Source organism: Dendropsophus ebraccatus, chromosome 4, assembly GCF_027789765.1.
Source record: "Dendropsophus ebraccatus isolate aDenEbr1 chromosome 4, aDenEbr1.pat, whole genome shotgun sequence".
NCBI lineage: Eukaryota > Metazoa > Chordata > Amphibia > Anura > Hylidae > Dendropsophus > Dendropsophus ebraccatus.
Genome location: NC_091457.1, coordinates 12,528,778 through 12,545,318, shown reverse-complemented (window position 1 = coordinate 12,545,318; position 16,541 = coordinate 12,528,778). Strand labels below are relative to the sequence as shown.

General features: G+C 43.8%; 1 protein-coding gene across 3 annotated transcripts in view; it reads right to left on the bottom strand.

Moving 5' to 3' along the window:
* The window catches only part of PRDM11 (PR/SET domain 11), a 33,721-nt gene that overhangs the window by 16,673 nt on the left and 507 nt on the right, over positions 1-16,541 (bottom strand). The window lies entirely within an intron of this gene.

Below are 16,541 nucleotides of genomic sequence, written 5' to 3'. Positions count from 1 at the left end.
TCTCCAGAGTCCATCACCTCAAGACTCCTCTATCTCTTTCATACACCACTATCCCTCCCCCAGACCCCTATGACCTTCCTCCAGATCCCTCTCCGGACCCCTCTGTACCACAACAGACTGCTCTGTCCCTCTCCAGACCCCCCTGTACCTCACCAGAGTCCTCTGAACTTCCTCCAGACCCCTCTGTACCTCACCAGATCCCTCTGTACCTCACCAGACCCCTCTGAACTTCCTCCAGATCCCTCTATCCATCTTCAGACCCCTCTGTACCTCACCAGACCCCTCTGTACCTCACCAGACCCCTCTGAACTTCCTCCAGATCCCTCTATCCATCTTCAGACCCCTCTGTCCCTCTCCAGACCCCTCTGTACCTCACCAGATCCCGCTGTCCCTCTCCAGACCCCTCTGTACCTCACCAGACTCCTCTGTCCCTCTCCAGACACCTCTGACCTTCCTCCAGATCCCTTTGTCCCTCTCCAGACACCTCTGACCTTCCTCCAGACTTCTCTGTCCCTCTCCAGAACCCTCTGACCTTTCTCCAGATCCCTCTTCACACCCCTCTGTACCTCAGCAGACTCCTCTGTCCCTCTCCAGACCTCTCTGACCTTCCTCCAGATCCCTCTGGTGAGGTACAGAGGTGTCTGGAGAGGGACAGAGTCCTTTGTCTCTCTCCAGACTCCTCTGACCTCCCTTCAATTCCCTCAGTTGCTTTCAGGCTACTGTTTCCTTAGGATTACTTTATCCCCCAGACCCCTCTGTACCTCAGCAGTCCTCTGTACCCCACCAGACTCCTCTGTCCCTCTCCAGACTCCTCTGACCTTCCTCCAGACCCCTCTGTCCCTCCCCAGACCCCTCTGTCCCTCTCCAGACCCCTCTGTACCTCAGAAGTCCTCTGTACCTCACCAGACTCCTCTGTCCCTCTCCAGACTCCTCTGACCTTCCTCCAGACCCCTCTGTACCTCACCAGAGTCCTCTGTCCCTCTCCAGACTCCTCTGACCTTCCTCCAGACCCCTCTGTACCTCACCAGAGTCCTCTGTCCCTCTCCAGACTCCTCTGACCTTCCTCCAGAGTCCTCTGTCCCTCTCCAGACTCCTCTGACCTTCCTCCAGATCCCTCTGTCCCTCTCCAGACTCCTCTGACCTTCCTCCAGATCCCTCTGTCCCTCTCCAGACTCCTCTGACCTTCCTCCAGATCTCTCTGTACCTCACCAGAGTCCTTTGTCCCTCTCCAGACTCCTCTGACCTCCCTTCAAATCCCTCAGTTGCATTCAGGCTACTGTTTCCTTCGGATTCCTTTATCCCCCCAGACTCCTCTGTCCCCATCCAGACTCCTCTGGTAGCAGCTTATCTCAAATGAGGCAGCACATTATTCTCCTGAAATACTTTGTGCTGCTGATCCCTTTCATTATCACACTATCCCTATCACATGCAGCCACAGCCTTATTCTGATCACATGGGCAGGCAGGTCAGAGGCCCTTCAAGATCAGCACCCCTATCCTGAAGTACTCTGTGCTGCTGGGCATCCCCTGCCTTTCTCTATGAAACAATCAGTGTATTCACACTGATGCCGCCATCTCCCATAACTCATAGCATTTATGAGACATTAATGATTCTATGATGGAATCGCAGCCCTAACAATTCCCTAATGTGCCGTCATTATCGGGATAATTCCCTTTACAAGGAGAGCCGGATGAGAATGATATAAAGCAGGTCTGGCAGGTCGGAAACACCTGAGTGGATAACAGATCTGTCAGCAGCATTGTGCTTTATCCTTTATCCAGAAACCAATGATATACAGTGGTACCTTGGTTTAAGAGTAACTTGGATTGAGAGCGTTTTACAAGAAGAGCTCACAGTTTTTAAAAATTGTAACTTGGTTTAAGGGGGGAGGGGCATGGTCTGCATAGCGGGGTCTACAGCACTGTGCTCTGACCCAAGAAGTCTCCCTCACCCTCCAAATCATAGCAGATCCACTTCAGGCTGGGGCTTACATCAGGGGACAGGACTGTGGAGGTAATCTCTCCATAGCTGTAACCCCTCTCTCCCTGGACAGAGAGTGCTGCTATACTATGCTCACCCTATATGCTGCTCATTCCTTTCTGCAGTCTGTCAGCCCTTGTGTTTCCCATCCTCTCCATTAGGGGCGGTCTTGGCATTTCTGGGGCCCCAAGCGAAGTTATGACTGGGTCCCCCCCCTCGACATGCGCTCCACAACAATAGACCGCTGTGTGCTGTCCCCAGTAGTATATACTCCTTGTGCGCTGCCGCCAGTAGTATATACCCCTTGTGTGCGTTCTCCAGTAGTATATAGACCCCTGTGTGTTCCTCCAGTTATGTATATGGACCCCCTGTGTGCTGCCCCTGTTGTATATGGACCCCCTTTGTGCTGCCCCAGTTGTATATAGACCCCCTAAGTGCTGCCCCAGTTGTATATAGACCCCCTGTGTGCTGCCCCCAGTCGTATAGACCCCCTGTGTGCTGCCCCCAGTCGTATAGACCCCCTGTGTGCTGCCCACTAGTATATAGATCCCTTGTGTGCTCCCCACTTGTATATAGCCCCCCTGTGTGCTCCCTCAGTGGTATTTAGCCCCCCTGTGTGCTCCTTCACTTAGATATAGACCTCCTGTGTGCTCCCCCACTTGGATATAGACCCCTGTGTGCTCCTCCAGTAATTTATAAAACCCTGTGTGGTTCCCCATTAGTATATAGACTCCCTGTGTGCCCCACCAGTATTATATAGACCCCTGTGTGCTCTCCCAGTAGTATATAGACCCCTGTGTGCTCCTCCAGTAGTATACAGAACCCTGTGTGCTCCCCCAGTTATATATAGACCCCCTGTGTGCTGCCCCAAGCAGTATATAGACCCCCTGTGTGTCTCACCAGTAGTATATAGACCCCTATATGTTCCCCCAGTAGTATATAGACCCCCTGTGTGCCCCACCAGTAGTATATAGACCCCCTGTGTGCTCCCCCAGTAGTATATAGCCCCCCTTTGTGCTCCCCCAGTAGTATATTGCCCCTCTTTGTGCTCCCCCACTTGGATATAGACCTCCTGTGTGCTCCCCCAGTTGTATATAGACCCCATTCTGCTGCCCCAAGTAGTATATAGACCCCCTGTGTGCTGCCCCAGTAGTATATAGACCCCTCTGTGAAGCCCGAGTAGTCTATAGCCCCCCTGTGTGCTCCCAGTTATATATAGCCCCCCTGTGTGCTCCCCCTGTTATATTATCCCCCCCCCCCGTGTGCTCCCCCCATTTATATAGACCCCCACAAGGACAAAGCGGCCACTTGTGACCGCAGGGAAAACACTTTCTGCGGCCACAAGAGTGACTGACAGGAAGGGAGACAATGGCTCCCGCCCTGTCAGTGCTGCTGCTGCATGTAACTATGAGCGCTCATTACGAGTGCTCATAGTTACAGTTCAGATCGCATTAGCGAGCGGGGCAGCGGCCCTGCCCAGCAGTCTTGAGCACAAGAGAGGGGCATGATGTTGGGGGCCCCAAGCGATTGCTTGGGGTGCTTGGTGCCAAAGACCGCTACTGCTCTCCATTCATACTATAATGTGCCTGCTCTCACACTCAGCTATACACACTGCTGCTATAATGTGCCTGCACTCACACTCAGCTATACACACTGCTGCTATAATGTGCCTGCACTCACACTCAGCTATACACACTGCTGCTATAATGTGCCTGCACTCACACTCAGCTATACACACTGCTGCTATAATGTGCCTGCACTCACACTCAGCCATTCACACTGCTGTACAGAAAATTTTCTGTCACTGTCCTCCTGCACAGCTCTGTAATTCTCACTTCCTGATTGGTCCATCCGGAACACCCCCTTGCTATATATTGCTATACTGTACAGTAACTTATATATCACATATCCAGCTGCTGCTGTGTTATCAGGGTTATACAGTTACTAAACATTATACACCACATGCTGATTGCTATACTGTACAGTAACTTATATATCACATATCCAGCTGCTGCTGTGTTATCAGGGTTATACAGTTACTATACATTATATACCACATGCTGCTATACTGTACAGTAACTTATATATCACATATCCAGCTGCTGCTGTGTTATCAGGGTTATACAGTTACTATACATTATATACCACATGCTGCTATACTGTACAGTAACTTATATATCACATATCCAGCTGCTGCTGTGTTATCATGGTTATACAGTTACTATACATTATACACCACATGCTGCTATACCGTACAGTAACTTATATATCACATATCTAGCTGCTGTGTTATCAGGGTTATACAGCTACTATACATTATACACCACATGCTGATATACTGTACAGTAACTTATATATCACATATCCAGCTGCTGTGTTATCAGGGTTATACAGCTACTATACATTATACACCACATGCTGATATACTGTACAGTAACATATCACATATCCAGCTGCAGTGTTATCAGGGTTATACAGTTACTATACATTATACACATCATACTGATAGCTATACTGTACAGTAACATATATCACATATCCAGCTGCTGCAGTGTTATCAGGGTTATGCAGTTACTATACATTATACACCACATGCTGATATACTGTACAGTAACATATATCATATATCCAGCTGCAGTGTTATCAGGGTTATACAGTTGCTATAAATTATACACCACATGCTGATTGCTATACTGTACAGTAACTTATATATCACATATCCAGCTGCTGCAGTGTTATCAGGGTTATACAGTTACTATACATTATACACCACATGCTGCTATACTGTACAGTAACTTATATATCAAATATCCAGCTGCCGTGTTATCAGGGTTATACAGTTACTATACATTATATACCACATGCTGCTATACTGTACAGTAACTTATATATCAAATATCCAGCTGCCGTGTTATCAGGGTTATACAGTTACTATACATTATATACCACATGCTGCTATACTGTACAGTAACTTATATATCACATATCCAGCTGCAGTTTTATCAGGGTTATACAGTTACTATACATTATATACCACATGCTGATTGCTATACTGTACAGTAACTTATAACATATTCTGCTGTTTCTAAATCTTTGTTTCATTAGTTTTACATGCTATTCAGAATTTTTTTAAAAAAAATCATTATTTTGGGGTGTGGAACCAATTGTCTGCATTTCACTGATTTCTTTTGGGAAAATTTGCTTTGGTTTAAGAGTGGATTTGGATTACAAGCACGGTCCCGGAACAATTATGCTCATAATCCAAGGCACCACTGTATTTCATATACAGAATCCTCCAGATACAGTCATTACTTACGTAATCTTCCAAATTGCCTAATAAATTTATATACCGCCTGCTGGTGACGCATACAGAGATATGGCGTGCTATACATATATATACGTGCAACTGAAACTTCAGCCATAGAAAGTGCAAGCACATAATATAATAAGGGTTATAATAGTCAGCCGGAGGCAGCACATCCTCAGCTCTAATGTTCTCAGGAAGCAGTAACCAGGTTGGTAGTTCTTCCCCCGCAAGGAGAGCAAATACGTGATACCTATCCCAAGGTTTTATCTGTTACTTACTGGTCTACAACTGGAATCTGCTAAATATTACCAGTAATAATACACAGGATATTATCTATCTATCTATATCCTGTAAGGTGTGAGGACCCCATATCCCTGTGATGTCTCCTGTGGTATCAGCATCCTGTAAGGTGTGAGGACCCCATATCCCTGTGATGTCTCCTGTGGTATCAGCATCCTGTAAGGTGTGAGGACCCCATATCCCTGTGATGTCTCCTATGGTATCAGCATCCTGTAAGGTGTGAGGACCCCATATCCCTGTGATGTCTCCTGTGGTATCAGCATCCTGTAAGGTGTGAGGACCCCATATCCCTGTGATGTCTCCTGTGGTATCAGCATCCTGTAAGGTGTGAGGTGCGGACCCCATATCCCTGTGATGTCTCCTGTGGTATCAGCATCCTGTAAGGTGTGAGGACCCCATATCCCTGTGATGTCTCCTGTGGTATCAGCATCCTGTAAGGTGTGAGGACCCCATATCCCTGTGATGTCTCCTGTGGTATCAGCATCCTGTAAGGTGTGAGGACCCCATATCCCTGTGATGTCTCCTGTGGTATCAGCATCCTGTAAGGTGTGAGGACCCCATATCCCTGTGATGTCTCCTGTGGTATCAGCATCCTGTAAGGTGTGAGGACCCCATATCCCTGTGATGTATGTGTGATGTAATAATGATGTATGTGTGATGTAATGATATGTATGTGTGATGGCGATTTATGTGTGATGTAATGATGTATGTGTGATGTGATGGTGATTTATGTGTGATGTAATGATGTATGTGTGATGTAATAATGATGTATGTGTGATGTAATAATGATGTATGTGTGATGTAATGATGTATGTGTGATGTAATGATATGTATGTGTGATGGTGATTTATGTGTGATGTAATGATGTATGTGTGATGTAATAATGATGTATGTGTGATGTAATAATGATGTATGTGTGATGGTGATTTATGTGTGATGTAATGATGTATGTGTGATGTAATAATGATGTATGTGTGATGTAATGATGTATGTGTGATGTAATGATATGTATGTGTGATGGCATGGTGATTTATGTGTGATGTAATGATATATGTGAATATAAGAACAAAAGGAGACGTTTATTGGGGGAAAACTGTGCAGTTGTGCGGAGGCTCTAGGACCCTGTTGGGCGCCTCTAGCCTGGATACACGATGAGATACGATTGGGCACCTCTACCTTGGATACACAATGAGATACAGTGGTACAGGAAGGATACAGGCTCTGCATGGCGTCCTGTAGATGGTGGCAGGTGGTGATCCTGCTCACATAAATGCTGGACCGGTGATAAATCTGGTGATCGGCAGATGAGGAAGTATTACAATATGGAGAGACATTCCAGGAAACCTGTGTGTGTCTGTGTGAGTGTATCTGTGTATGTGTGAGTGTGTCTGTGTGTGTCTGTGTGTGTGTGTGTGTGTGTATGTGTGAGTGTGTCTGTGTGTGTCTGTGTGTGTGTGTGTATCTGTGAGTGTGTATCTGTGTATGTGTGAGTGTGTCTGTGTGTGTCTGTGTGTGTGTGTGTGTGTATGTGTGAGTGTGTCTGTGTGTGTCTGTGTGTGAGTGTGTATCTGTGTATGTGTGAGTGTGTGTCTGAGTGTGTGTGTGTGTCTGTGTATCTGTGTGTGTGAGTGTGTCTGTGTGTGTGTGTGTGAGTGTGTATGTCTGTGTGTGTGTGTGTGTGTGTGTGAGTGTGTGTCTGTGTATCTGTGTGTGTGAGTGTGTCTGTCTGTGTGTGTGTGTGAGTGTGTCTGTCTGTGTGTGTGTGTGTGTCTGTGTGAGTGTGTGTCTGTGTATCTGTGTGTGTGAGTGTGTGTGTGTGTGTGTGTGTGTGTTTGAGTGTGTGTCTGTGTGCTGACCATTATCCTGCAGCCAGAAGCCACCAGAGCCAACACGTGGCCGCAGGATGTCCTGCACATATCACTGAGCTGTTAGTGTCCTCCTATCACTACTAGGGGTGACAGACTGTCCTATATGATGGATTCCACATCATCACACCAGCAGGGGGCAGTATGTTCCCCTCACGTCATCACACCACCAGGAGACAGGGTGTCCTCCCCACATGATCACATCAGCAAGGGACAGTATGTTTTCACCATCACACCAGCAGGGGGCACTTTTTCCTCCCCACATGATTACACCAGCAGGGGGCAGTGTGTCCTCATCACAACATCAGACCAGCAGGGGGCAGTATGTTCTCCTCACGTCATCACACCACCAGGAGACGGGGTGTCCTCCCCACATGATAACACCAGCAAGGGACAGTATTTCCTCACCATCAAACCAGCAGGGGGCACTATTTCCTCCCCACATGATTACACCAGCAGGGGGCAGTGTGTCCTCATCACAACATCACACCAGCAGGGGGCAGTATGTCCTCCACATCATCACACCTGCAGGGGGCAGTATGTCCTCCACATCATCACACCAGCAGGGGGGAGTGTGCCCTCATCACACCAGCAGGGGGCAGTGTGTCCTTCTCACATCATCACACCACCAGAGGGCAGTGTGTCCTCCTCACATCATCACACCACCAGCGGGCAGTGTGTCCTCACCGCATCATCACACCAGCAGGGGCAGTGTGTCCACATGACATCATCACACCACCAGAGGGCAGTGTGTCCTCATCACATCATCACACCAGTAGGGGGCAGTATGTCCTCCTCACATCATCACACCACCAGAGGGCAGTGTGTCCTAAACGCATCATCACACTAGAGGGTAGTGTGTCCTCACCGCTTCATCACACCAACAGGGGGCAGTGTGTCCTCACCGCATCATCAAACCACCAGGGGACAGGGTGTCCTCCCCACATGATCATACCAGCAGGGGCCAGTGTGTCCTCTTCACATCATCACATCAGCAGGGGACAGTGTGTCCTCCCTACATCATTACACCAGCAGGGGGCAGTATTTCCTCTTCACATCATCACACCAGCAGGGGGAATTGTGTCCTCACCACATCATCACACCAGCAGGGGGCAGTGTGTCATCACCACATCATCACACCACCAGAGGGCAGTGTGTCCTCACCACATCATCACACCAGTAGGGGGCAGTATGTCCTCCTCACATCATCACACCACCAGAGGGCAGTGTGTCCTCACTGCTTCATCACACCAGCAGGGGGCAGTGTGTCCTCACCACATCATCACACCAGCAGGGGGCAGTGTGTCCTCATCACAACATCACACCAGCAGGGGGGCAGTGTCTTCATCACATCACACCAGCAGGGAGAAGTGTGTCCTCAACACATCATTACCCTAGAAGGGGGTAGTATTTCCTCCTCGCATGATCACTCCAGCAGGAGGCAGTGTGTATAAGTATACATGGTCAAGTGTTGTGTACAGTACTAGTAGTATATAGGTGTGTTATACACAGTATACAGTTGTTGCACTATATAGGTGTGCTATGTACCGTATACAGTTGTTGTAGTAGTATATAAGTGTGTTACACATAGTATACAACTGTAGTTGTATATAGGTGTGTTATGTACAGTATGCAGTTGTAGTAGTATACAGTAAGTTTTATATGCAGTAAAAGTAGTACAGTATACAGGATGAGTTATATACAGTAATAGCAATATATAGGGTGTTTTATACACAACATAAAGTTGTTGCATACAGAGTGTGTTATATACAGTAGTATATAGCAGTAGTATACAGGGTATGTTATACAGTAGTACGAGTATATAATAGTAGTATACAGGGTGTTACACAAAGTAGTAGTATACAAGGTGTGTTATATACAGTAGTATACAGGGTGTGTTATAAACAGTAGTAGGAGTATATAACAGTAGTATACTGGGTGTTATTCAAAGTAGTAGTATATAGTAGTATACAGGGTGTGTTATATACAGTAGAAGTACATTGTGGTATACAGGGTATACAGCAGTAGCATTATATAGTAGTATACAGAGTGTGTTATACACAGTGTAGTAGCAGTATATAGCAGTATACAGGGTGTGTTATACACAGTAGTAGCAGTATATAGTAGTACACAGGGTATGATATACACAGTAGTAGCAGTATACAGGGTGTGTTATACACAGCAGTAGCAGTATATAGCTGTATACAGAGTGTGTTATACACAGTAGTAGCAGTATATAGTAGTATACAGGGTGTGTTATACACAGTGTAGTAGTATGTTGTGTACACAGCAGTAGCAGTATATAGTAGTATACAGGGTATATTATGTACAGTAGTATACAGAGTATGTTATACACAGTAGTAGGAGTATATACTAGTATACAGGGTGTGTTCTATCACTACTGTAATACTGTGTATAGCACACCCTGTACACAGCTATATACTCCTACTACTGTGAATAGCACAACCTGTATACTACTATATACTCCTACTACTGTGTATATCACACCCTGTATGCTGCTATATACTACTACACCGTGTATAACACCCTGTATACTGCTACTACTGTGTATAACACCCTGTATACTGCTACTACTGTGTATAACACCCTGTATACTGCTATATACTGCTACTACTGTGTACAACACACCCTGTATACTGCTATATACTGCTACTACTGTGTATAACACACCCTGTATACTACTACACTGTGTATAACACACCCTGTATACTGCTATATACTGCTACTACTGTGTATAACACACCCTGTATACTGCTATATACTGCTACTACTGTGTATAACACACCCTATATACTGCTACTACTGTGTATATCACACCCTGTATACTACTATATACTGCTACTACTGCGTATAGCACACCCTGTATACTACAACACTTTGTATAACACACTACTGTATATACAGTAGTAGTATACAGGGTGTGTTATACACAGTAGTAGCAGTATATATCAGTATACAGAGTGTGTTGTACACAGTAGTAGCAGCAGTATATAGAAGTATACAGGGTGTGTTATACACAGTAGTAGCAGTGTATATGGCAGTATAAAGGGTGTGTTAAACACAGTGTAGTAGTATACAAGGTGTGATATACACAGTAGTAACAGTATATAGCAGTACACAGGGTGTGATATACACAGTAGTAGCAGTATATAGAAGTATACAGGGTGTGTTATACACAGTAGTAGCAGTATATAACAGTATACAGGGTGTGTTATACACAGTAGTAGCAGTATACAGCAATATACAGGGTGTGTTATACACAGTAGTAGCAGTATACAGCAGTATACAGGGTGTGATATACACAGTAGTAGCAGTATACAGGGTTTGTTATACACAGTAGTAGCAGTATACAGCAGTATACAGGGTGTGATATACACAGTAGTAGCAGTATACAGGGTGTGTTATACACAGTAGTAAAAGTATATAGCAGTATACAGGGTGTGATATACACAGTAGTAGCAGTATATAGCAGTATACAGGGTGTGTTATACACAGTAGTAGCAGTATACAGCAGTATACAGGGTGTGTTATACACAGTAGTAGCAGTATACAGCTGTATACAGGGTGTGATATACACAGTAGTAGCAGTATACAGGGTGTGTTGTACACAGTAGTAGCAGTATATAGCTGTATACAGAGTGTGTTATACACAGTAGTAGCAGTATATAGCAGTATACAGGGTGTGATATACACAGTAGTAGCAGTATATAGCTGTATACAGGGTGTGATATACACAGTAGTAGCAGTATACAGGGTGTGTTATACACAGTAGTAGCATATATAGCAGTATACAGGGTGTGTTATACACAGCAGTAGCAGTATATAGCAGTATACAGGGTGTGTTATACACAGTAGTAGCAGTATATAGGGTGTGTTATACACAGTAGTAGCAGTATATAGCAGTATACAGGGTGTGTTATACACAGCAGTAGCAGTACATAGCAGAATACAGGGTGTGTTATACACAGTAGTAGCAGTATATAGGGTGTGCTACACACAGTAGTAGCAGTATATAGCAGTATACAGGGTGTGATATACACAGTAGTAGCAGTATACAGGGTGTGTTATACACAGTAGTAGCAGTATATATCAGTATACAGAGTGTGTTGTACACAGTAGTAGCAGCAGTATATAGAAGTATACAGGGTGTGTTATACACAGTAGTAGCAGTGTATATGGCAGTATACAGGGTGTGTTAAACACAGTGTAGTAGTATACAGGGTGTGATATACACAGTAGTAACAGTATATAGCAGTAAACAGGGTGTGATATACACAGTAGTAGCAGTATATAGCAGTATACAGGGTGTGTTATACACAGTAGTAGCAGTATACAGCAGTATAGAATGTGTGTTATACACAGTAGTAGCAGTATACAGGGTGTGTTATACACAGTAGTAGCAGTATATAGCAGTATACAGGTGTGTTATACACAGTAGTAGCAGTATATAGCAGTATACAGGGTGTGTTATACACAGTAGTAGCAGTATATAGCTGTATACAGGGTGTGTTATACACAGTAGTAGCAGTATACAGCGTGTGTTATACACAGTAGTAGCAGTATATAGCAGTATACAGCGTGTGTTATACACAGTAGTAGCAGTATATAGCTGTATACAAGGTGTGATATACACAGTAGTAGCAGTATACAGGATGTGTTATACACAGCAGTAGCAGTATATAGCAGTATACAGGGTGTGTTATACACAGTAGCAGCAGTATATAGCAGTATACAGGGTGTGATACACAGTAGTAGCAGTATACAGGGTGTGTTATACACAGTAGTAGCAGTATATAGCAGTATACAGGGTGTGTTATACACAGTAGTAGCAGTATATAGAAGTATACAGGGTGTGTTATACACAGTAGTAGCAGTATATAGCAGTATACAGGATGTGTTATACACAGTAGTAGCAGTATATAGCAGTATACAGGGTGTGTTATACACAGTAGTAGCAGTATATAGCTGTATACAGGGTGTGTTATACACAGTAGTAGCAGTATACAGCGTGTGTTATACACAGTAGTAGCAGTATATAGCAGTATACAGCGTGTGTTATACACAGTAGTAGCAGTATATAGCTGTATACAAGGTGTGATATACACAGTAGTAGCAGTATACAGGATGTGTTATACACAGCAGTAGCAGTATATAGCAGTATACAGGGTGTGTTATACACAGTAGCAGCAGTATATAGCAGTATACAGGGTGTGATACACAGTAGTAGCAGTATACAGGGTGTGTTATACACAGTAGTAGCAGTATATAGCAGTATACAGGGTGTGTTATACACAGTAGTAGCAGTATATAGCAGTATACAGGGTGTGTTATACACAGTAGTAGCAGTATACAGGGTGTGTTATACACAGTAATAGCAGTATACAGCAGTATACAGGGTGTGTTATACACAGTAGTAGCAGTATATAGGGTGTGTTATACACAGTAGTAGCAGTATATAGCAGTATACAGGGTGTGATATACACAGTAGTAGCAGTATATAGCTGTATACAGGGTGTGTTATACACAGTAGTAGCAGTATATAGCTGTATACTGGGTGTGTTATACACAGTACTAGCAGTATATAGCAGTATACAGGGTGTGTTATACACAGTAGTAGCAGTATACAGGGTGTGTTATACAAAGTAGTAGCAGTATACAGCAGTATATAGGGTGTGTTATACACAGTAGTAGCAGTATACAGGGTGTGTTATACACAGTAGTAGCAGTATACAGGGTGTGTTATACAAAGTAGTAGCAGTATACAGCAGTATATAGGGTGTGTTATACACAGTAGTAGCAGTATACAGGGTGTGTTATACACAGTAGTAGCAGTATATAGGGTGTGTTATACACAGTAGTAGCAGTATATAGCAGTATATAGGGTGTGTTATACACATTAGTAGCAGTATACAGGGTGTGTTATACACAGTAGTAGCAGTATATAGCAGTATATAGGGTGTGTTATACACAGTAGTAGCAGTATATAGCTGTATATAGGGTGTGTTATACACATTAGTAGTAGTATACAGGGTGTGTTATACACAGTAGTAGCAGTATATAGCTGTATACTGGGTGTGTTATACACAGTAGTAGCAGTATATAGCTGTATACTGGGTGTGATATACACAGTAGTAGCAGTATATAGCAGTATACAGGGTGTGATATACACAGTAGTAGCAGTATACAGGGTGTGTTATACACAGCAGTAGCAGTATACAGCAGTATACAGGATGTGTTATACACAGTAGTACCAGTATATAGCAGTATACAGGGTGTGATATACACAGTAGTAGCAGTATATAGCAGTATACAGGATGTTATACACAGTAGTAGCAGTATTTAGCAGTATACAGGATGTGTTATAAACAGTAGTAGCAGTATACAGCAGTATACAGGATGTTATACACAGTAGTAGCAGTATATAGCAGTATACAGGGTGTGTTATACACAGTAGTAGCAGTATATAGCAGTATACAGGGTGTGTTATACACAGTAGTAGCAGTATACAGTGTGTTATACACAGTAGAAGCAGTATATAGCAGTATACAGGGTGTGTTATACACAGTAGTAGCAGTATACAGGGTGTGTTATACACAGTAGTAGCAGTATACAGTGTGATATACACAGTAGTAGCAGTATATAGCAGTATACAGAGTGTGTTATACACAGTGTAGTAGCAGTATACAGCAGTATACAGGATGTGTTATACACAGTAGTACCAGTATATAGCAGTATACAGGGTGTGATATACACAGTAGTAGCAGTATATAGCAGTATACAGGATGTTATACACAGTAGTAGCAGTATATAGCAGTATACAGGATGTGTTATAAACAGTAGTAGCAGTATACAGCAGTATACAGGATGTTATACACAGTAGTAGCAGTATATAGCAGTATACAGGGTGTGTTATACACAGTAGTAGCAGTATATAGCAGTATACAGTGTGTGTTATACACAGTAGTAGCAGTATACAGGATGTGTTATACACAGTAGTAGCTGTATACAGGGTGTGTTATACACAGTAGTAGCAGTATATAGCAGTATACAGGGTGTGTTATATACAGTAGTAGCAGTATATAGTAGTATACAGGGTGTGTTATACACAGTAGTAGCAGTATATAGGGTGTGTTATACACAGTACTAGCAGTATATATCAGTATACAGTGTGTGTTATACACAGTAGTAGCTGTATACAGGGTGTGTTATATACAGTAGTAGCAGTATATAGTAGTATACAGGGTGTGATATACACAGTAGTAGCAGTATATAGCAGTATACAGGGTGTGTTATACACAGTATATAGCAGTATACAGGGTGTGTTATACACAGTAGTAGCAGTATATAGCAGTATACAGGATGTGTTATACACAGCAGTAGCAGTATACAGGGTGTGTTATACACAGTAGTAGCAGTATACAGCAGTATACAGGGTGTGTTATACACAGTATATAGCAGTATACAGGGTGTGTTATACACAGTAGTAGCAGTATACAGCAGTATACAGGGTGTGTTATACACAGTATATAGCAGTATACAGGGTGTGTTATACACAGCAGTAGCAGTATACAGCAGTATACAGGGTGTGTTATACACAGTATATAGCAGTATACAGGGTGTGTTATACACAGTATATAGCAGTATACAGGGTGTGTTATACACAGTAGTAGCAGTATACAGCAGTATACAGGGTGTGTTATACACAGTATATAGCAGTATACAGGGTGTGTTATACACAGTATATAGCAGTATACAGGGTGTGTTATACACAGTAGTAGCAGTATACAGCAGTATACAGGGTGTGTTATACACAGTATATAGCAGTATACAGGGTGTGTTATACACAGCAGTAGCAGTATACAGCAGTATACAGGGTGTGTTATACACAGTATATAGCAGTATACAGGGTGTGTTATACACAGTATATAGCAGTATACAGGGTGTGTTATACACAGTAGTAGCAGTATACAGCAGTATACAGGGTGTGTTATACACAGTATATAGCAGTATACAGGGTGTGTTATACACAGCAGTAGCAGTATACAGCAGTATACAGGGTGTGTTATACACAGTATATAGCAGTATACAGGGTGTGTTATACACAGCAGTAGCAGTATACAGCAGTATACAGGGTGTGTTATACACAGTATATAGCAGTATACAGCAGTATACAGGGTGTGTTATACACAGTATATAGCAGTATACAGGGTGTGTTATACACAGCAGTAGCAGTATACAGCAGTATACAGGGTGTGTTATACACAGCAGTAGCAGTATACAGCAGTATACAGGATGTGTTATACACAGTAGAAGCAGTATATAGCAGTATACAGGGTGTGTTATACACAGTAGTAGCAGTATATAGCTGTATACTGGGTGTGTTATACACAGTAGTAGCAGTATATAGCTGTATACAGGGTGTGTTATACACAGCAGTAGCAGTATACAGCAGTATACAGGGTGTGTTATACACAGTAGTAGCAGTATATAGCTGTATACAGGGTGTGTTATACACAGCAGTAGCAGTATACAGCAGTATACAGGGTGTGTTATACACAGTAGAAGCAGTATATAGCAGTATACAGGGTGTGTTATACACAGTAGTAGCAGTATATAGCTGTATACTGGGTGTGTTATACACAGTAGTAGCAGTATATAGCTGTATACAGGGTGTGTTATACACAGCAGTAGCAGTATACAGCAGTATACAGGGTGTGTTATACACAGCAGTAGCAGTATACAGCAGTATACAGGGTGTGTGAGGCGCCCGGGCCGGATGTCGCACACACAGCAGGAATATGACACCCTGACCTCACGGGGCCTCTTCTCTCAGGCTGCACCCACAGCCCACCTGGCCTGCGACCCCGCCCCTTCCTACTACAACTCCGCCCACCTCAGATCACATAACTAACTCTAAACTCCGCCTCCCTTACTGCCATTGGCTGCAGCGCCTGTCACTCACAGAAAAGAGGCCGAGCGCTACAGCGTACCGAGTGTTACGAGAGCGGCGGGAGCGCGCGCTGGTGAGAGGCGATGCGCGCTCCCGCTGATACCTGCACCCAGGGACC